The sequence below is a fragment of the Natrix helvetica genome, assembly GCF_964273705.1.
Source record: "Natrix helvetica genome assembly, chromosome: 2".
NCBI lineage: Eukaryota > Metazoa > Chordata > Lepidosauria > Squamata > Natricidae > Natrix > Natrix helvetica.
Window position 1 is genome coordinate 190,585,477 of NC_138552.1, and position 23,388 is coordinate 190,608,864.

Below are 23,388 nucleotides of genomic sequence, written 5' to 3' on the forward strand. Positions count from 1 at the left end.
GTATAGTTCTACTTTTGACTCAAGGCAATGAAGAAAGAACCTGAGCTGCATAAGAAAACCCATACTGGGACTAGGCAAATTGTAATGCATGGTAAGTATGTGTAGGACCTAGCTGGACATCAAAAGCTGGCACTCTCGCCTGTTTCCCCTCATTTTTAGAATTAAAAAATACAAATGATAATAAGATTTCAAAGAGAAGTACTTTAAACTGTGTTCTGCAGTTTCTATTTTATTAATAGCAGAGAATTTAATGATGCTTTGTTCAATCATCTCCTTAAAGTTGAGAATCAAATATTACAAGGTTACATAAAGACCATTCTTGGAATGTCATCTCTGATTCAAGCCATTTGAAGGTGTGTATCACACATTATTTTCCTCCACTGAGCTGGAAATAGGCTCATGGATCCTCCTGAATATCCCAGCAGAACTTGAAGGGCAGCTTTTCCATCCTCTCCTTAAAGACACGGTCAAATCTTTCATTCTGGGCAACAGTCATGAGGTTCTTCCAGTCCCCAATAGTGCCTGGGAAACAATGGTTAAAATATGTCAACAGTTTTTGTATTCAATTAAACTAGAGGCTATTTATATCATCCTTTAATCCTGCAGGCTTAAAGGAGGCAGTTCTGAGACTGGAGGAGGACAGTGCCCAGGGTAGAAAGTGAAGAGTTTATGTCTCCCTCACCCTAAAGTGGCCAGTGTGAGCTAGAACAATCCCATTCCCAAAAGATCATTAGACTATGCAGGCAACAGACTGATCATTGATACACTCAGATTATATTCATGCCAAAAATCTGACAGAATGACAAGAACACTACTTTAACATTGGTATAGCTAAGCAAGACCTACAGCTGTCTCAGATATAGGCTGGTGATGACACTAGCACAAAATCATGGACAGCAGCAGATATAGTGGTTGTTAGGACACCTTTATATCACTTAAGGAGGTGTCTTTCAAATGAAGGCAGTAATCCTGGTTTAAGATGAAGCCTGGTATATGAAAACCAGAGTATGAATTACTATTGATTTACCTTTGCGAAGAAACTCTCCTTTTCTGCAATCTACAATGTCAGGAGGCATGAATGTGTAGTTTGCTCTGGAATCCACTTTCATGTTATCAAATGTAGCCTTATCCACCACATCATCCACCTCCTTGCCACTTAGTTTTTTTCCTAAGAAGTTGCATATTTTCAGTACAGAACTTCTCAGATCCTGCAATTCGATATAGCTTCATATTAGATCATCCACAACAATGGAGAGAAGATGGAAACACATCTTACAATCACATATCACAGTGTTTAATTCTTTCTTTTCTTACTGAAAAAAATTACCCTGATAAAGTCATTTGTGTTTATTTTTTTAATGAAAACTCTACATGCACATAGAAAGCAATATCAATGGATTAAACACAGAAGTGCTTCCTAGGACTGTTGCGAAAGGTTTCTAAGAGGCAAATTACTGAGAATAATCTTGGATTTCAATATATTTACTGTATGCGCACTATTTTCTTAAGATTCAGGCTCTTACATTCTTGACAATCAGCATCACAGACTGGCCAATTCTATAGCTAGGCTAAATGCCTTGATGTCTCTTGAAAATGCAGTTGAGTTGAGTCAATCCCTTTTGAGCCAAAACAGTAGAATATTATGAGACACTTTGGCTAATATTTTGCTGAATTATAGATAGAGAGTCCCATATTGGATTCCCTTACTAGTCAGTAACTCTATCAAAGAGATCAACTTTTTTTTTGGCTTGATTTTCAAGAGATACATGCTGGCTCTTTGAATTGTAGCATACCTAGATAAGTGCATATTGTTCATTAATCTGATGTCGAGGTGACAACAGACTAGTTTCCTGGATCCGCCTCTTTTCTTTGGAAGAAGTGAAATTTACTTTTTTCAGAAATTTCACCAGTCCTTCAGGAGTTCACAGAGATAACTAAGAGCAGTTCTGTAATTACCTGTCTGCTCCTTTCCTGAATAAGTTATTCTACACAATCCTTTCTTTCTAAGGCCCCCTGTGCTTCAAGTTTGTTCATATTGCATTACACATTTACACATCTTACCCTTTTCATTTCTTCATAAGAAAGGAAGAGAATGTTGAAATCACCCTTATGAGTGTACCAGCCTTCTACGTGGTCTAGCCATAAACTACTGGGCACTGATAGGAGAGAAATAAAACTCTTTACTTTTCAAATGAATATATTAACTTTTGTTAATTTTATCCTCGTATTTATTCTCACTCTCCCGTAATAGGCTGTCTTCTCTTACCTCTCCCATCCCCTTTTACGTCACGAGTTGTCTAGGAATCCTTCATTCATCTCTACCCATTCATCCCATTATAAACCATTTTCATAAGAGTTTACACAATTATTGCATGAATATAGTGAATCGTTATACTTATACTTAAGGGATAATGTGGGTTATTTGCTCTTTGTAGGAAATAGATTGAAATGTATTCATAATCTCTTATCCAAGACAAAAATTGACAAAACATATCATGATCAAATTCTTCTTACCTTTGCCAGACAAAAACCACTCCAAGAATGTATCAAAATCTTTTGGTGTTTCCCTTACAGGTGTAATTTTGGTAAAATGATAGGTAGAAACCAAGACATCCTTTGGGTTTCTAAACACATAAATAATCTGTAGGAGAAAAGTGATCAATGCCACTCTCATTGCATCCGCAGAGAACCGCCCTGCCGCCCTGTTTCGGGTGTCCCGCTCCCTCTTGTTTCAGAGGCCGCGGGAGGCCCCTCTACAGGGCAGAGCAGAGGAATTTGGGAAATATCTGCAGGATAAAATCGCTCAAATTCGGAAGGATTGGGTCCCTGTTAGTGGTCCAATGGAGACGTCCGTGGCGAGTCTTGAGGAATCGACCTGGGAGGAGTTTGACTTGGTTGCCATCGAGGATTTGGACAGAATGCGTGGACGACTGCGACCCACCACATGTTTATTGGACCCGTGCCCCTCCTGGCTTGTACTGGCATCCTGGGAGGTTACACGAGACTGGCTCCTGGACCTAGTGAACGCCTCGCTGAGCGAGGGGTCTCTCCCGGCCGCCTTGAAAGAGGCGGTGGTGAGACCCTTGCTCAAGAAGCCTTCCCTGGATCCTTTGGAGCTGGCCAATTATCGTCCTGTCTCCAACCTTCCCTTTTTGGCGAAGGTTGTAGAGAGTGTGGTGGCCTACCAGTTTCCACGGCATCTGGAGGAAAATGATTATCTAGACCCGCGCCAGTCCGGCTTCCGCCCCGGTCACAGCACGGAGACGGCCTTGGTCGCGTTGGTGGATGATCTCTGGAGGGCCAGAGATAGAGGTTGTTCCTCTATCCTGGTCCTATTAGACCTCTCGGCGGCTTTTGATACCATCGACCATGGTATCCTGCTGCGCCGGCTGGAGGGGTTGGGGGTCCAGGGCACCGTTTTGCGGTGGTTCGGCTCCTACCTTTCTGGCCGGACGCAGCGTGTGTTGGCAGGGGAGGAGAGGTCGACCCTACGCCCCCTTACTTGTGGGGTGCCACAGGGGTCGGTCCTCTCGCCACTCCTGTTCAACACATATATGAAGCCGCTGGGTGAGATCATCCGTGGTTTCGGGGTGGGATACCATCTGTACGCTGATGATACTCAGCTGTACTTTTCCACCCCGAACCACCCCAACGAGGCCATCGAAGTGATGTCCCGGTGTGTGGAAGCCGTACGGATCTGGATGGATGACAACCGACTCAAACTCAACCCCTCCAAGACGGAGTGGCTGTGGGTACCGGCTCCCCGGTTCAGCCAATTAATTCCATCATTGGCCATCGGGGGCATTCAACTTGCCCCCGTGGAGCGGGCGCGCAATTTGGGCGTCCTCCTGGATGCCCGGCTGTCCATGGATGACCATGTGACAGCCGTGGCAAGGGGGGCGTTCCACCAGGTTCGCCTGGTGCGCCAATTGCGCCCCCTACTGGACCGGGACGCCTTACGCACAGTCACTCATGCGCTGGTGATGTCTCGCTTGGACTACTGTAACGCTCTCTACATGGGGCTTCCCTTGAAATGCACCCGGAGGCTACAGTTGGTCCAGAACGCAGCCGCGCGGGTAATTATGGGGAGTACTAGGTACTCCCATGTGACACCATTCCTGCGCGAGCTGCACTGGCTTCCTGTGGTCTATCGGGTGCGTTTCAAGGTTTTGATAACAATCTTTAAAGCGCTCCATGGCTTAGGACCTAGTTACTTGCGGGATGGTATTCTGCCCCATACATCCCTGCGACCAATCCGCTCGCACAGAGAGGGCCTCCTCCAGGTGCCGTCCACCAGACAGTGTCGAGGGGCGGCGCCTAGGAGTAGAGCCTTCTCTGTGGCGGGCCCAGCCCTGTGGAATGACCTCCCCCCGGATATTAGGAATACCTCTGACCTCCGCTCCTTTCGTGTAAAGCTCAAGACCCACCTTTTTCAAGTTGCTGGCCTGGCTCAACTTTGATCCAACTATATCGCTCCTGACGGTTTTTTTATTTGGGGTATTTTAATTGCATTCAATTTATTTAGGGGTTTTTAAACATTGTGTTTTTACTTGTTTTTATCTATCAGTTCACCTCCTCCTTGTATATGTCGTATATATGTCTTGGTATATGTTTTGTTATATGTATGTCGATATATTTATTTCCTATGTTTTGTTGTACGCCGCCCCGAGTCCTTCGGGAGAGGGTGCGGCTAAGAAATAAATATTTATTTATTATTTATATTTATCATATCTAGTTAAAATCTTATCATCAGATCTTCCAAGTGGAATGAATGCAGGGGTGGCTTTCAGCTTCACACCACAGGAAGAAAGTGGGATGGATGAAAGTCTTCCTTAAAGCTTCTGGAGGTCAGAACTCCATTTCTAATTTATTTCACAATATGTTACCTATCCATGAATGAAAACTCTATCTATTTATCTATCATCACCTAGCTGTTTGTGTAGATGTCCATCTCACAGTGACACTTGGTGATGTATACAATTAAATAAATGTCAGACAAGGAGGCAGATAGAAGAGGACAATGCACATGGACCTCCCAATATCCCCCCCCCCCCAAGGTTACAGGAACATTGTGGAGATGGTTTCCCCCTTCCCTCTTTCTCCTTTTCCTACCTTCAGCATTTGCCTTGTGGAGAGATGGGCAAATAATAATAACAACAATAACAACAATAACAACCTGGCCAGCAAAACTACACGGCTATGGATGAAGCATGTAACAGTGATACCCATTGTCATTGGGGCATTTGGCACCATATCCAAGAATTTTACAAGATACACCCACAAACTGCAGCTTCCTTCAATAACACCAGCGAAACTGCAAAAAACTGCGCTACTCGGAACATCTTATATTTTAAGAAGGTACTTGGTTGATACCTAGGATGCTGGCAGCAAACCGTATCAACCATTAGCACCAGTCACTGGTATTTGTAATGCATTTTTGAATGTTCAATTGGCTGAGTTTCATGTTTAATGAATAAAGTATAATAATAATAATAATAATAATAATAATAATAATAATAATAATAATAGTAGTAGTAGTAGTAGTAGTAGTAGTAGTAGTAGTAGTAGTAGTAGTGGGCCCGACTAGTAATCAATGCCAAATCTGGCGAAACAACTGGCCGCTGTGATACAATTGAATAATAATAACAACAACAACAACAACAACATGGAGAAGTAAAAACTATTGTCAGGAGAGAGTACACCAACAGAGGTAGGAAAATTTTGAAATCTAAATTAAATGGTGGAAATACAATCAAGGCCATAAATACCTGGGCAATACCAGTTATAAGATACACAGCTGGTATAGTTAACTGGAAACAAGCTGATTTGGACATTTTGGACCGAAAAACCAGGAAACTAATGACAATGCACTACAGTTTACATCCACGCGGTGACACTGATAGACTATACCTGCCCCGAAAATCAGGTGGCAGAGGATTATTACAAGTGAAGCAAATAGTTGAAGAAGAAAAACATGCACTGGCTGATTATTTAAAAGAAAGTCAAGAACATCTATTAATCGAAGTAAAGAACAAAAATCTACTGAAGGCCCAACAGACGAAACAAGAATACAGAAAAGATGTGATAAAAATCAAGAATGGAGAGTTGGCAGAACAAAGCATTACATGGTCAATTTCTGGAAAAAATAAAAGATAAAGTGGACAGTGAAAAAACTTGGTTATGGTTAACAACAGGTACATTAAAGAAAGAAACAGAGTCACTAATCCTGGCTGCGCAAGAACAAGCTATCCGAACAAATGCCATTAAGGCCAAAATCGAAAAATCCTCTGATGATGCCAAATGCAGACTCTGCAAAGAAGTTGATGAAACTGTTGACCACATACTCAGCTGCTGTAAAAAAATCACACAGACTGATTATAAATTGCGGCACAATTCAGTAGCACAAATGATCCACTGGAATTTGTGCAAAAATTATAATATTAAAACAACAAACTGGTGGGAACGTAAGCCTGAAAAAGTCACCGAAAATCAGATGGTCAAGATCCTGTGGGATTTTCGTATACAAACAGACAAAATACTAGAGCATAACACACCAGACATCGCACTGATTGAGGAAAAATAAGGTTACAATCATAGACATCGCAATACCAGGTGATAGCAGGGTCGAGGAGAAGGAACAGGAAAAAGTCGCGAAATACCAGGATTTAAAAATTGAAATTCAACGATTATGGCACAAACCAGCAGTGGTAATTCCAGTGGTAATCGGCACACTGGGTGCTATTCCAAAAGCACTGGAATTACATTAAAAAGAGTTAAAACTTGACAAAATCACCATCAGTCAAATGCAAAAAGCTGCACTGCTTGGATCTGCACGTATATTACGAAAATACGTTACGACGTCCTAGGCCCCTAGGTGGGGCCCGACTAATAATCAATGCCAAATCTGGCGAAACAACTAGCCACTGTGATACAATCGTATAATAATAACAACAACAACAACAACAACAACAACAACAATGTGTTGTCCCAATTGTATTTGGAGCCCTTGGAGCAATACCTATTTGAAAATTCTAAATTTAATAATCACAAAGTACCGGGACTTGCAAATTGAAGTTGAGCGACTACGAAAAAAGAAATCGAGTGTTGTCCCGATTGTAATTGGAGCCCTTGGAGCAATACCTAAAGGCTACCTCGCTATTTGGAAATTCTAAATTTACCTGACTTGAACATTCTGCCTCTACAAAAAACCACCCTACTTGGAACAGCTTATATCCTCCGACGTTACCTTAACAGTTCCTAGGTCCTTGGTTAGGACTCGAGCTGTTGAGCTACTAACCAGCCCCAAAGGCTGTGAATTTCACCAAAGATTAACATTACTACTACTACTACTACTACTACTACTACTACTACTACTACTGCCATCAAGAAAGAAATGGAAATGTTAATACTTGTTAATATTTGCAAGCACTACAAACTAATGCCATGAAAAGATACAAAATCCACCGACAATCCAAACTGCCAATTTTGCAATGACAAAATTGAAACTGTTTCATATGTGAGAGCAACAAAATTGCACAAACTGATTACAAAGCTAGACACAACTAAGTTGCTAAATTAATCCACTGGTCATTATGAAAAAAATATGCCCTATCTGTATCCGAAAAGTCATGGGAACATAAAGTGGAAAAATTTGTCGAAAATGAGATGGTAAAGATCTTGTTGGACTTTCCAATACAGACGGATCGTCATTTGGAACACAACACACCAGATATCATGGTTGTCGAGAGCCGAAGTGTACAATTTAGTGATATCACTGTACCAGATGATGTATAATAACATCAAGAAATTGCAGCTTCTTGCAATAACACCAGTGGAACTGCAAAAACTATGCTACTCGGAACTATATATTCTAAGAAGATACTTGGTTGATACCTAGAATGCTGGCAGCAACCCTTATCAACCATTAGCACCAGTCAATGGTGTTTATGATAAATTTTCAAATATTCAGCTGACTGAGTTTCATGTTTAATGAATACAAGAAATAATAATAATTATCACTGCACTGTTTCCTCTGTCAACAATACTGAATAACTCAGGCCATGGCTATCAAACATCAAGAACATCTGCCAGACTATTCCACCTCCTTTACATGGATGATCTAAAGCTGTATGGAAAAAAACATCTGAAATAGAATCGCTGCTCAACACTGTTCATATAAATAGCCAAAATATATCTCTGAGCTTCATGATGGGTCCAAAGAAGTTACCGCCTGGTAAGGCCTCATCAGCCCCGACATCTTCTACGTCCAGCCCTATTGCTCACCAGTCACAACTGGGATCTTTTTTACAACCTAAACTTGATGTAACTGGGGATCAGAGGTCCTTCAAATAACCTGTTCCCAACTCATGGAGGATTTCAAAGGTTCCAACCAGCATCTTGAATTGGATCCAGAAGTAAGCTGGTAGTCAAACTTGTAACAGTCCAGAAAGCAGGTGTAATGTGTGCAATTCTTGGATCACACACAGCTGCCTATGCTTATGCAGTTACAGTTGAAGCTTCTGAATGCCTTTAAAGGAATCCCCATGTAAAGATGTTATGGTAGTCAATCAAATCAAATCAAATCAAATTTTATTTGATTAGCCGCACCCTCTCCAGAAGGACTCGGGGCGGCGTACAATTAAAACACATAAAAATATACAAATATAACAATACATAAACATATACATATGCATGTGCATGGAGGAGGTAAACAAATGAATAAAATAGCATTAAAATTTCAATTTAAAATCCCTCAATTACAATACAAAATACACAATTTAAAAACCCGTCAGGAGTGATATGATAAAACTATGGTTGAGCCAGGCCAGCTACTTGGAAGAGGTGGGTCTTAAGCTTTACGCGGAAGGAGCGGAGGTCAGAGGTGGTCCTGATATCAGGGGGGAGGTCATTCCACAGGGCTGGGCCCATCACAGAGAAGGCTCTGCTCCTAGGCGTCGCCCCCCGACATTGTCTGGTGGACGGCACCTGGAGAAGTCCCTCTCTGTGTGAGCGAATTGGTCGTAGGGATGTATGGGGCAAGATACGATCCCGCAGGTAACTAGGTCCTGAGCCATGGAGCGCTTTGAAGATCGTTATCAAAACCTTGAAACGCACCCGATAGACCACAGGAAGCCAGTGCAGCTCGCGCAGGAGAGGTGTCACATGGGAGTACCTTGTACTCCCCATAATCACCCGCCCCATAATCATCCCACCCAATCTGGGATGTGACTACAGTATGAGTGACAGAGAGTAGAATGCTCAGATTGAAAACAAAAGGTAACATTCCTCAACTTACCCTCCGGAGCTAGCCATGCAGCATAAAAGTTACAATCCATCTGGAGGTGTCATTTTGGAAAAGGTAAGATTAAAGATATCTCTCTATATGGATCTTTAGTTTGGTTCTTAGCCTATTTCCGCCTGGCAGGACATTCTGGATTCCCTGTTTTGTTTGTGGTATTTTCTCTTGTACTTCAAACCTTGTTAGCACACACTAAATACAATGGAACAATGTAGTATCTGTGTCTTTGCCCTTGCCTATTTGTCAATAAAACATTCAGATTTAAATTAGAGATAAAAGACGACAGGCAGCTCTCCAGTCCATCCCAGGATACATAAAATGTAGCAAAATAGATCCTACCTTTGCTTTTTTATTCTGTAATCCTTTGGGAACCAAATAGTAGGGTAGATGGGAAGTAAAGAGACGAGGTGATGGGCGATTGGGATAATCTATATCGGCAATATTACACTCCAGCCACGGAGCTCTGTCAATCAGGGTAATATTTTCAGTTCCATCTCGATGACCTTCATGAAGAATCAAGCTCACAATATTTTGAGTCCATATCGTGCCTGGAAATAAACAACTAAATTAATGCATACAGAGTGATTATTATTTGGACAATGCTGAAATTATGCAAAGCATACTTTCCTATCAGAAAGGACAATAAACATTTTAGAGAAATGCAAAAACAGTTGCTTTTTCTAAAATATTTCACGGGCGTATGAGAGAATGTTAGCTCTGCAAAGTAAAATAAAATAAAAATGGTCAAAATGCGGATTTAGCAGCTTTATTTTCTACATTTCCTACAACTTCTAAAAAAATGCCAAATGTTAAAATTTGGTTAGCGCATAGCAAAGTTGCAGCAACCATAATATTATAACCAGATACAAGATTAACTCTTCCTTGGAAGACCTCTTTAAACTTACCAGATTTAGGATATGTGATTATAAATATATCATCATCTTTGATTTCAAAGCTTTCCAGTGAATCTATACTTTCAGATGATACCCCTTTTACAAAATAGCATCCTTTGTGTTTATACAGGAACTTATTTACTGGTTCCATTATTTGACCTGTTGATATAATAATAGAGCAATTGACAATTGTTCCCACGTTTATGGTCAATCATGTATTAATTCTTTTTTTTAAATCATGTTTCCTGAAAACAAAGAAAAACAAAATATATTATTAAGATCAGTTTCTGTAGAACTCTTCTGTAGAAGAGGCAGAGCCTGGGGACAGAGTCAAGAGGGGAATGAGTCTGGAGTCCTTACGTTTCCTCAAGCAGTCTGTGAAGAATTATGGACTTACTAAGTATGAAATGAAAAACGTATTGTTCATAGCTGGGCTACAATTTTAGATTAATCATATATAGTTTCCATTCTATGTATAAATGGGCACTCTGTAAATATAATTTAAAAAATTGATCAGTATTATTCTGAGTAGTCAAACTTTACCATTGCATTCCAAAATTGGGTTTGAGTGAATTTTCAATATTTAACCTACCGTATGTATATGCCAGCTAGACTGACACTTATTACATAATAAGCATTTGTGGTCAGTGTCAGGGGAAGATATTTCACCCTGAACTAGATGAGGTCTTAGACCGCGGCTTTTCCAAACAGCATTATCTTTAAGGTGCGGAAAAAAGAAAATCCCGGAAAACACATTTTCTAATTAAAAACAAGCTTTAATACAAAAATAAGAAATAAAGAAATAAAACAAATCTATCTAATTGTTACATTTTGGCAGAAGCAATTCTGTCTCCCAGTTTTCCTGGCAGACGGACAAAGATCAAAAGGGAAGAGAAGTCTCTGGAATGTGTGAAGAGCAGGCGCAGTACATCATTGTCAGATAAGACCTTATGACCTGCGCAGTAACTCTTTCATTTCAGACTAGCAAACAATTTAACGCAGTGACACCCCTTCTTTTGCTAGTTGGGCTGACGTCATCAAATCATCAATTAAGGCACATCTTCTTTGGCAGATACTCGTGTTGACCTGCGGCAAGTGGTTGTTAAGCATATCAGCAATCTGATCATGTGTACAAACATATTGCAATTTAACAAAGCCTTGCTTAACTAATTGCTTTGTGTTTTGATAACGAATGTCAATGTGTCTGGACCTAGAACCTGTGAAATGTGACTCAGAAATATAAACCACAGATACATTATCTTCCATCACGGTGATTGGTCGAATCGGACGTGTCCAGATATCTGTGATCAAAGCATCAAACCACGTTAGAGAATTACAAGCATCTGAAACACAAGCATATTCAGCTTCAGTAGATGAACATGAAACAAAACTCTGTTTTCTCACTTGCCAGTAAACAGGACAACCATTCGGGAACATCATGTAACCAGAAGTGCTTTTGCGTTATTTCTTATCACTTGCCCAATCAGTGTCGGCATAGCAAATTAACTTTGGTTGATCAGTGTGTGTTGGTTCTAGCAATAACTTCATGTGTTTAGTGTGTTTCAGGTATTTCAACAACTTCTTAATGCATGCCCAATGAAACTGTGTTGCCTTACCTACGTGTTGTGATAAAAGATTAACACTAAGTGTAATGTCGGGTCTGGTCCAACTACTAATGTATAATAGTGAACCAATGACTGAACGATAAAGTGTTTGATCCTCGAACTCAGGACTTGGTTCATGTGTTAAGTTGTGAAAATCTGTTTGCATGGGTGTCTTTGTTGTGCTAGCATCTCTCATGTTGCAATGATGCAAAATGTGGTCAATTTTCTCCTCTTGTGAAAGACTAAACCCCTTCTGTGTCTTTTCAATCTGAACACCTAAATAAGTGCTAATGTGACCTAAAGATTTCAGTGTGAAGTATCTCTGCAAACCTTTAGCAAAAATATCACTCATTTTCTTATTTGGACCAATGTAAACAATATCATCAACATAAACAAGAATTATCTCATATGCATTGTTAGATCTTTTTGTGAACACGCATTCATCAGTTTCGGACTTAATAAAGCCCATTGAATTTAGTTTGTCAGTAAGACATAAGTACCACATTAAACCTGACTGTTTCAGACCATAAAGACTTTTGTTCAGGAACCAGGTATCCCCTTCTTGCTTTCGGAATCCTGGAGGGCTTCTCACGTAGATCTTTTCATCTAGGTCTGCATGTAGATAAGCTGTGTCCACATCAAATTGGAAAACTTCTAAACCAAGAATAGTTGCAGTGGTTAAAGCAATTTTTACACTTTCAGTTCTGACTGTTGGTGAGTAAGTGTTTGTGTAGTCCTCAGGATAACGTTGAACGAAACCCTGAGCTACAAGTCTGGCTTTGTACAAAGACTCACCATTTGGTTTCTTCTTGATTCTGTAAACCCATCGAGTGCCAATGACTTTCTTGCTTGCTGGAGGTTTTGCAGGTGTGAATACATTAAGTTTCTTTAAACTGTCCATTTCATCCTGCATTGCATCATACCATTTGTCTTGCTCTGAATCAGGAAGCTGTTTGATTTGTGTGAATGTCTCAGGAGGAAGAGTAACGTTGCAAATCAAAGGTAATGGTGTTTTTGTCAGTTGCCACGAATATCGTTGTGGAGGGATTCCTTTTGTGACCCTCTTGGAACATCTCGGAACAACAGTCCAGTCTTCTTCTTCTTCTTCGTCCTCACGTTCATCGCTAGCGTCAGCATCCGCGGCTTGCGAAGACGGAACATCAGGTTGTGAAGAACTGGTAGAAGGAATATCTGCCTGTAAATTGTCATCAGGCTGCGTGGCATCTGGAATATCATCTCTAGGAAAATAAACTCCAGGATCATTGGAATGAATCCTGGACCAGTCAATGTCTTCCTCAAAATTAGCAGATTGTGAAATGACAATCACATGTTTAGGATCAATAAATTTGCACCATTTTGAGTTATCATCAATACCCATAAATCTCAGTCTCTTTGCTACTGGACCTCCCTTTCTTCTTTGACTTAAGGGAGTGTTCACCATAGCGTATGAACCAAAAATGTGGAGGTTCTTGAGATTAGGCTTGTAGCCATACAGCATGTAGAAAGGAGTTTGATTTATTACACTGCTCCAAGTACGGTTGACAATGTAATTTGCATATTTGATTGCTTCACCCCAGTATATGCTACCGAGATTGGCATCTTCTAGAAGACAACGCATCATGGTTTGTAGAACTCCTTGTCTTCTTTCTACGACTCCGTTATGAGCTGGTGTATATGGAGCGGATGTCTGATGAAGAATTCCATTCTTACGGATCCAGTCCTGGAAACGCTGAGACATGAATTCTGCACCACGGTCACTCTGGATTCTGGCGATGCGAACTTGGTATTGTGTAGAAACAAAAGCTGCAAAGTCTTTAAAGATCTGAAAGGTCTCAGATTTCTCTCTCATAGGATATACAAATCCATATCTAGAATGATTATCTACAATTGTTAGGAAATACTTTCTACCACCAAATGATGGTGGGAAAGGACCCACTATGTCAGTGTGTACCAAATCAAAAATGCGCGTTGACAGGCGTGTAGCGTGTTTGGGAATTGCAGCTGCTTTGGATTTAGCTTTCCTGCAAACTGCACAATCCAAAAACACCTTACACCCCTTTAGATCCAAACCTTTTGCAAACTCCGGCATCTTTCTAAGAACACGGAAACTGGCATGCCCCAATCTTCTGTGCCACTTGTGGATACACCTGGAATGCAAAGGTTTACCAGTTAGTGAATTCTCAACATTAACAGTTTCATGAGGAACCTCAGGTTTGCTCTGAGCAACCTGCTTCTGTTTTCTCTGTTCGTTGGCTTTAGGAGCCTTTGGCACAGTAACGGGTTCTCTCTCTGAAGCAACTCTCTCTGGGCCCGTGCTGTCCCTTTTTGGAGTTTGCATACTTGCCTGTGCTTGCTTTTTAGGCTTTGGCTTTAAGTAATAAACACCACCAATCAGCATGGTTTCAGCAACAATATCTCCATCTTTAACTATGTAACTTGCTTTTTCGAGGTGGTGAACCTGGAACTTTAAATCTCCAGACAAATGACTTTGGCTAAGCAAATTACTGGTTGCTGAAGGTATGTAATAAACATCAGGGATGAATGTATCGAGCTCTTCAATGTAAACAGTTCCTTTTCCCATGACCTTGCAAGTGTGGTTGGAAAAGGTGTACAGTTCTCGATACTCTGGCTCTGGCTCGCCCATCTCTGTGAAAAGTTCCTTTCTGTGGGTAACGTGCACAGCTGCTCCACTATCTAAAGTCCACAAAAGACGTCTGTCGTACTTTGGATCAGGTTGTGGAACGTTGGTTATGGCCAATGTTGCGAGTGGAGCTTGTGGATCACGCCTTGGACCACGACAACCTTGTCTTCCGCCTCTACCTCTGGAGTCTGTTCCTCTGGGCTGGTATGTGACGGGAGCTGGAACTCGTTGGGGACAATCCCGGGTGTCATGTCCCACACGGTTACAGGTGTAGCATTTTGGCATCCTTGGAGCATAGCCTCTTCCTCGGAAGGGACGTCTAGCTGGAGCCTTTGATGCTGGGGGTCGTTGCAGATGTGGCATAGCTAATTTGATAGCTTCCTCCTCCACTAAAAGTCTACAAACGTGGTTAACCGTGCGTTGCGCAATAGGCACGTGGTTAATCTTTGCAACGGCGTCTTTCCATTCATAATTCAATGAGTTAATAATGATGCTAATCATTTGGATATCATCGATTACATGGCCACTTTCTCTCAATTCACTTCTCATTCTTTTCAGTTTGGTCAAATGTCCACCAATTCGTTCACCAGGTTTCAACTTCGAACCATGGAACTCAGACATGAGCAAACATGAAGATTCAATTGAAATGGGCCTGTAACAATCTTCCAAAATAGCCCAAATTTGTTGGGCTGTTGCATCAGGTGGAAAGGTAACCTGCAGTTCAGTTTCCATCGACATGAGCAAAGTAGTGCATGCTCTGGTCTCTAGGTCTCTCATTGCAGGAGTCCATGGCTGGGCAGGAGGATTAAAAACCATACAGTGTGTGCCTTCTCTGCGAAGCAAGAGTGCAATTTCACTGACCCAGGCTTTATAATTCTCTCCTGACTCCTTTAATTTTGACTCACCAGCCAAAAGACTGACTGAAAACGCCTGCTGAGGGATATGCATTTGAACAACTTGCTGTGCAGGTTGAAAAGCTGGTTGTTGAACCAGGGGGTGCTGTAATTGCACCATTGGCCTTTGTGTGGCAACATTAAATTGGTTTGCTTGCATTTGCCTTTGGCTTTGCCTTGTTCCATCTAGGGAGGATCCAACACCACCAGGGGGCGCTGAAGACTTAACCTTTGGAGGCAAAGCTTGGGCATCTGGAAGACTTATAGATAAATCTGTCCAGTTTCGGTGCAATTCCTTTAACTTTTGCTCTAATAAATTTTCTCTGCCAGCAGATGGCAGTGCAGCTTCACTTCTTGGCTGCATCAGGCCTTTGTACGTGGCAGAAGAAGTAGAACAAAGGAGATCACGTGACCTCGGTGACGTGTACATATCTCTCTGTTCTGATTCGCCTAATGCAATGTCCTTTATGGGGTGTGTCTTAGGTTGTTTAGGAGAAGACAAGATGGCGTCCTCAGACATTTTGGGAGTGGGGAAACCCCTCCTACTTCTTTCCAATCTTTCATAATATTCTCTAGCTTCTCAGGCTTGTTTTTCAAAATGCTCTATCTGGTCACGATAGCTTTTCATTTCTTCCGTAGGGCCTAAGAAGGATTCATAATATTCACTTTCTGCGTGGGGGTGTTTTTCCTCTGCCAGCAGTTGCCGCGAGGGCTTTGGCCAGACATCAATTGTTTCATAATCTCCAAGAGTTTGGGAGTGAAGTTGCTCTGGTAACGTGGAACGTTTTGGCTTTGCCCCCAGCATGGTATAATCTCTTGGAGGTATTTGGGAATTTGCATAATGAGAAGGGGGAACTACTGACCTCGGTTCGTAGATCTCACCTCCTGTAGTTCCTTCCCCCACAGCAGGGTCTTCATCCAGTCCAGTTACTGGATTTCGGGAAGTTGGAAGCCAGCGTGAGAAGTCTTGCATTTCTGTGTCAGAAGAAATGGATCCTTCTGAGCGCGTTCCATGTTTTTTCTTTTTCTTCCTTGGCATGGCTAGTTAGCCTGGCCGCTTATCTCTTAAAGATAGCTTTGAAGGAAACAGCCGTAAATTATAACCATCCTCTGCTACCATTGTCAGGGGAAGATATTTCACCCTGAACTAGATGAGGTCTTAGACCGCGGCTTTTCCAAACAGCATTATCTTTAAGGTGCGGAAAAAAGAAAATCCCAGAAAACATATTTTTTAATTAAAAACAAGCTTTAATACAAAAATAAGAAATAAAGAAATAAAACAAATCTATCTAATTGTTACATTTTGGCAGAAGCAATTCTGTCTCCCAGTTTTCCTGGCAGATGGACAAAGATCAAAAGGGAAGAGAAGTCTCTGATATGTGTGAAGAGCAGACACAGTACATCATTGTCAGATAAGACCTTATGACCTGCGCAGTAACTCTTTCATTTCAGCTATTCAGTTCAGACTAGCAAACAATTTAACGCAGTGACAGTCAGCCCTCTTTGCTAACAGATAGCAAAGCCAGTGCTGAATGACTAATTTCAGCAAAGGCACAAATAAACATGGAGTAGCTCCCATTGAAGCAAATTATTGGCTCACTTGCAAAAGGCTCTACTGATTTGATAAATTAATAGGCTAGGCCCGTGATGGTGAACCTATGGCACGCGTGTGGAGCCATTTATCAAAGCAGGCAAAGCATTGTCCTGTCAGCTGGCCAGCACGCATGCACACGCTGGCAAAGCTGACTTCGACCTTCTTTTGAGGCCATTTTTCCGCCCTCTGGAGGCTTCAGAGCCTTCAGGGAAGCCTCCTGAGCGCGAAAAACTGGCCCTATGGGCAAACCAGAAGTTCGAGAATGTACTTCTGGTTTGCTCGTAGGGCAGGTTTTAGCCCTTGAGCTTTCAGGAGGCTTCCCTGAAGGCTCCAGAGGGCAAAAAACGACCCTATGAGCAAACCGGTAGTCACTTCCGGGTTGCTCGTAGGGCCAGTTTTTGCCCTCTGGAGCTAAAGGGTCTGGAGCCTTCAGGAGGCTTCCGATTTGCTCATAGGGTCATTTTTTGCCCTCCGGAGCCTTCAGAAAAGCCTCCTGAAGGCCCCTGAAGGCTCCGGAGGGCTAAAACCAGCCATACGAGCAAACCAGAAGTCTGTCCCCGAAATTCTGGTTTGCCCGTAGGGGAGATGTTTTGTGCTCCAGAGGCTTCAGGGAAGCTCCTGAAGCCTCCGGGGTGGGGGTACCTGTTTTTGCCCTTCCCAGGCTCCTATAAAGCCTCTGGAGCCTGGGGAGGATGAAAAAAGCACGCCAAAAATGGAGGGAGCACTGGTCGTGCGCACATGCATGCTGGGGTCATGCGCATAGCATTATGGGTGTGGCACACCTGCACACGACCCCCCTGCACTCCCCCCCTTCAGATCCTCAGACCCTCAATGTATTAAGGCAATATTCTACGCATTTTTCAAAGGAAGATTCAGTTTTATACAGACATTTATGCATGCACAGAAAATGAAAGCTGTGGGTTTTGGGTGGGTGTAGTATGTATTGTGTAACCGAGTCGGAAAATATATTACACAAGGAATAATTTCATGGTGCAACGTAGTGTCATAAATCTTTGAACTACATACTTTTCATTTCTGTAGATACTGATGGATATCACCAAGTTCTCTAATTGCTTTCTGCAGGTAAGTCAAATTATCTACATTCAGTTAATTGTCAAGCTTTAAGAATGTTGTAAATCCTAATTTTATGCAGTTACTCAATTGCTCACTTATTCAATTAGATGTTGGGAAATATTTGCATCTCACTGCCCATTTCATCAGTTCAGATAAAATGGTTGTCCAAACATTCTGATTGTGATGGACAATTTAAGAATTCAGAAGGTGATTGACACATTATTTCCATACCATGGCTTCACAGATATATCAATGGAGTAAATTGAGGGAGTCTTCACTATTGTGTGTGTTTTCAGTATCAGAGGTTTTATCAATAGTTCTCATAGCATCCAGGGATTGTTTGATTTGACTCTCCCAAAATCATTTTACAGCATTACCCATTGGAAGAGCAAATGAGAACATCCCTGGATGAGAAGAGACTTGATGAAATACAATTCTACTGCACAGACACACACTCCTTGAGAAAGATACTTGAAAAGGTTGCAGTAGATCAGCTTCAGGGATCTTCTCAAGATCAAGGAATTATAGATTAACTCACAGATCAAGGAACTGAGTAGATCTTCAGTTCTGATCTAAGTGCATTCCCCACCCCCACCCCATGGTATATATCCGTGATGGCGAACCTATGGCATGCGTGCCACGGGTGGCACGCAGAGCCTCTCTGTGGGCACGCCAGCCGTCACTCCAACCCAGCTCCACCACACATGCATGTATGCCTCCTGTCAGTCAGCATGTCTTCAGGTCTCTGCCACGCATGTGCAGAGGGTGGGGTGCATGCAGGAGACATGGGCGTGCATGTGTGGGGGATGGGGCATATGCACAGGGGGGGATGCTCACATTGTATTTTGGGCCTTGTGTAGAGCCTCTGCGCCCTGTTTTGGCTTCTAGGTTGGTGTAGGCCTTCCAGGCCCAAAATGGGGCACAGGGGGGCACGTTTTGGCTTCCAGGTCCTGCATCAACCTGGAAGCCAAAAATGGGCAAGCGGGTGGGGGAGCATGTGGGGTCACGCATGCATGCGTAGGACAGGGCGCACATGAGAGGTCGCACACACATGCATGGGGGCGGGAGGGTCATGCATGCATTGCATTATGGGTGTGGGTGCTCACGCATGCTGTTGCATGCATGCGCACACACTTTCGGCACACAACAAAAAGGTTAGCCATGGGAGAAGGAGAACCAACGTCGCGACGAGACAACGCACCGTCTCAACTGTCCGAGACCACCGTTGATACTTTTACCGCTGTACGGTCCATATGGACCTAAACCGTCCCGTAGAGATGGTGAACAGGGATATAAATCCTTGTTGGTCTCAGGGACATCGCAAAGTCCCTGATTGACCCAAGGGAAGTTATCCAAGCCGCCGATAAACAGACAGCCCCAGGCTGACAAAGTCGGAGACAGCTCCGAAAAGAAGGAAGTGAAAGGGAGTCCATCTGGTGACGTTTTTTTCTTTGAGAATGACTGCCCAAAGAAACTTTTAAAAAAAAGATAAATTAGTCCTTTAATTAAAAGAAGAAAGCGGCGAAAATTATCTTTATTGGACTGCCTTAGAAAGTTTTTTCTTTTCCTTTTTCTTTGTAACGATGTTTTGTGGATTGAAGTGATTGTAACGTTTCCTATTTCTCCTCTTAAGTGAACGAATTGATTTCTTTTTCTCCTATTCTTTGCTATCTTATTTTTTGGCTTGAACTAAAACTTTTTTTTAATTCTAATAATTCTTCCTATCATTTCTTATTAAATTCTATCAAAGACATTTAAAGACTATTGTTTTTCATAAGTTTGAGAAAGTCGAATCTGCCACTCAGAAGCCAGAATTTGGTTTTTTGTTCTGGAAACAATGTATCCTTTGTTCTCACCATTTGTAACCAATCAGCACGCTTTCTACAAGATGTAATGAAGGATGCTTTTGTGTGTGTGTGTTTTTTTTTATATTTATTTATTTAATTAAAACAATAAAAAAAATTCAAAAAAAAAGATTAGCCATCACTGGTATGGATTAATCTCTGGCACTCAGGCCTCATGTGATCCCTGGGTGGCTAATTGGGCCTTATCTGGTAGCTGTGTTGTAACAACCTCTCATTAGAAATACAGCAATGTTCTTTGCATGGGTCTGCCCTTAATGATGACTCAAAAATTACAAAAAAATCAAAACATGCAACAAAACTCAACCAAAAGATCCTTGTAAAGAGACTTAAGGTTGTGAAATAACATTTAAAACCTTAAAATTTTTAGACAGCTATTTTTTGAGGATATACCTTTCTTGAAAAACTCTTTTTTTGTTTCCGTTCATCATGACAAAATGGAACAAAGTTTGCTTGGAGACTGGTCAATGACACAAGGCTGGGAGAAGAGTTATGTAAGAATGGGGGAAAGAGTCTTCTCTGTTGCAGCATCTGTTGCAACACTTAGGCAAGAAAAACCAAAAGTATACATATAGACTGGGTAAAATCAGGCTTAACAGCAATAACAGTGAGAGGGATCTTGTAGTCTTAGTGGAAAATATACAATGGAGGCTGAAACATACAATGAATGGTTGCAGGAACTGGATATGGTTAGTCTAGTGAAGAGAAGGACCAGGGGAGACATGATAGCAGTGTTCCAATATTTCAGGGACTTCCATAGAGAGGAAGGGGTCAATCTATTTTCCAAATCACCTGAAGGCCAGACAAGGAACAATGGATGGAAACTGAACAAGGAGAGAAGGCTCCGGAGGACTAAAAACAGCCCTATGAGCAAACCGGAAGTCCGTTCCCGAATTTCCGGTTTGCCCGTAGAGCAGGGTTTTTTTGCGCTCTGGAGGCTTCAGGGAAGCTCCTGATGCCTCTGGAGGGCCTCTGTGAGGGTGGGAGGCTGTTTTCACCCTCCCCAGGCTCCTATAAAGCCTCTGGAGCCTGGAGAGGGCGAAAAAAGCATGCAAAAAATTGGGGAGGGGGGTGGAGCCTATCATGCGCACATGCACGCTGGGTGGATCTCACATTGCATTATGGGTGCGGCACGCCCACGCATGCCCCCCCTCCACTCACCCTGCTTATGGCACGTGACCCAAAAAAGTTTCGCCTTCACTGATTATCAAGTCTCCTACTTGACCAGAGATTGGACTAGATTACCTACAAGGTCCCTTTGGTTAATCTGTTAATCTTGGCCTGGAACAATTTCCTTCTTAGGCAGCCAAGTTGATTTCAACTTTATCTGCTTTTTTACTTCAGATTACTTAGAGCCCATAGTCTAACTGTACATTTTATCCTTTCAGAATTGCTGCTAAATCTTAACCAGATTTGTTTATGTTTTAGCTGCAGGAGCCTCATTAGTTAAAGTTTTGGTTTATAGTTGTCTCAAAGGTGCTTTTTCAAAAGACAACTGGACTTTATTTTGCCTTGAAGACATTTAGCTTTTTATCCAAGAAGCTACTTCAGTTTCGGAAGAGATGCTTGGATAAGAAGTGAAACGCCTTCAAGGAAAAACAAAGAATGTCTGGTTGCCTTTTGAAAAAGCATCTTTGGGACAACCATGACCTGGGTGACTGAGAATCTCCATAGACATTTATAGTTTATGGATGCCTGTCACTTGGCATACATGTGACACCTCTGCTCCATAAGCTGCACTGTTTGCCAGTGTGCTTTTTGTTTCAATTCAAGGTACTGATAGTTACCTTTAAAACCATTAATGGCTTGGGGACTAAGTTATTTGCAGATCCAGTTCTCCCTAGTCATATCTCCCTGTCCTACTAGATCTGGCAGGAGAGGCATTTTTTGGATCCTGACCATTAGGGAGTGTTATGTGGCAGGACCCAGAAGGAGAGGTTTCTCTGCCTTGACACTCTGGAACATCATTCCCCCAGATATCAGTTTGCCCTGACATTGCTGGCCTTTTGTGAATCCTTGAAAACTGGGCATGGATGAGACATGATTTGAGTCTCTATCATGGCTGTGTTATGGTTGCTGGTTGATTTTTCCTGGTTGCTATAGAATGATCCTAATTATACGGTGTTTAATTACTGCTAGCTGTCCAGAGTCATATGTTTGAGATGGATGGCCATATAAAATAACTATTAAGTGTAAAAAAAAATGTTATCCTTGCTCTGTAAAACCAATGATAATCCCATTTGAGAAATTGTATACACCCACTCTTGCTCACACTAACCCACAGATCAGTGTAAAAAAGTTGTAAAAGTATGGCACAAATAGCCAGTAATAAGAGACAGGCAGTGCATAGTATACAACCACAATTGTGCGTGGAATTATGGTCAAAAGTCATTGTGGTTAAAAATTGAATTACCACCTGTTTGAACTCGATTACATCTGCCTTTCTCAGGTGTTATTAAATAATAATCATTAAATAAACATAAGAGTGGAGCACAAACTGCCCTCCGGAAGCCCTGGGAGCTGGAGGTCTATCGAACTCCCTACATACAAAGGTGGCAGCTGCCAGACAAGCTTTCTAAAACTTTCCTCTTGTTTTAACCTCACCCTCCTGCACAAATCCACTTTTTTCAGTGAAGAAAGCAAAAAAAAAAATGCGGGCAGGGACAAACTTGTTCTTTCTCTTCCCCTTCCACCCCTCCCTCCCCTCACTTTGGTGGAATGAAGCTAAACTCACCCCCTCTGCCCTCCGATCTGTCTCCTTGAACAAATTAATTCGCTAAATTTACCACGTGCACCTAGATTGAGGGTGACAAAATTTGTGACTTACCTTGATAAGTAACTGGCAGGCTGAAGAGTAGAAGAAATGAATCTTCCAGGGATTTAGCTTAATGGAAGGGGAGGAGCTTAACAACAACAACAAACTTTAGAGAGCTTTTTACTGACTCCTTTTATGACCCATTTTTTGCTACGTATGTTTGGGCAGTTTCTCCCTTCAGTTCTCCACAGAAACAACGGCCGGAATATTTTTCTTTGCTCCTTCGTTCTCCCACCCCCTTTTTATAAAATTTTACTCCACCCCTTCCAAGCACAAGCAGGAACTGCTAATGTTCGACCAAGCACTGTGAGCCTGCTTATGAATAAATGCAAAGCTGTGGTTCATGTTTGTGACAGGCATGCCCAGGGCAGATCCAGACATATAAGAAGTTGTATCCGGGTCTATTTAAAGTGATTCTGCATGCATGCTGAGTGCAGGCCTTGTCATTTACTGCAATTCAAACTTCTCTCTGTGTTTGAAAATAATACAGCAGCCTCAGAGTCCAAAGGGTTTAATAATGATTCTGCAAATTACATTGTTAGATACCACTAACGTGGGGCAACTCAAGGCCTCTGCTAACAGAATGCATTAAGGCCTGTTGTTGGGGTTTTGGTAAATTGATTTCTTCAGACTGATTTTGTATGGATGTTATAAACCAGCGGCCACCAACATTTTGGGCACCAGGGACCTGAGAGGACGTGGTTTCTTGTGCTG

General features: G+C 42.0%; 1 pseudogene across 1 annotated transcript; it reads right to left on the minus strand.

Moving 5' to 3' along the window:
• Positions 1–208: 208 nt before the first annotated feature.
• Positions 209–22,926, minus strand: LOC309388059 (amine sulfotransferase-like; annotated as a pseudogene). The gene is made up of 8 exons (XR_014176853.1): positions 22,687–22,926; positions 20,253–20,401; positions 10,204–10,350; positions 9,638–9,846; positions 2,515–2,641; positions 2,062–2,156; positions 1,028–1,208; positions 209–522 (listed from the first exon to the last, which is right to left on the minus strand). The product of XR_014176853.1 is annotated as an amine sulfotransferase-like (transcript).
• Positions 22,927–23,388: the final 462 nt, after the last annotated feature.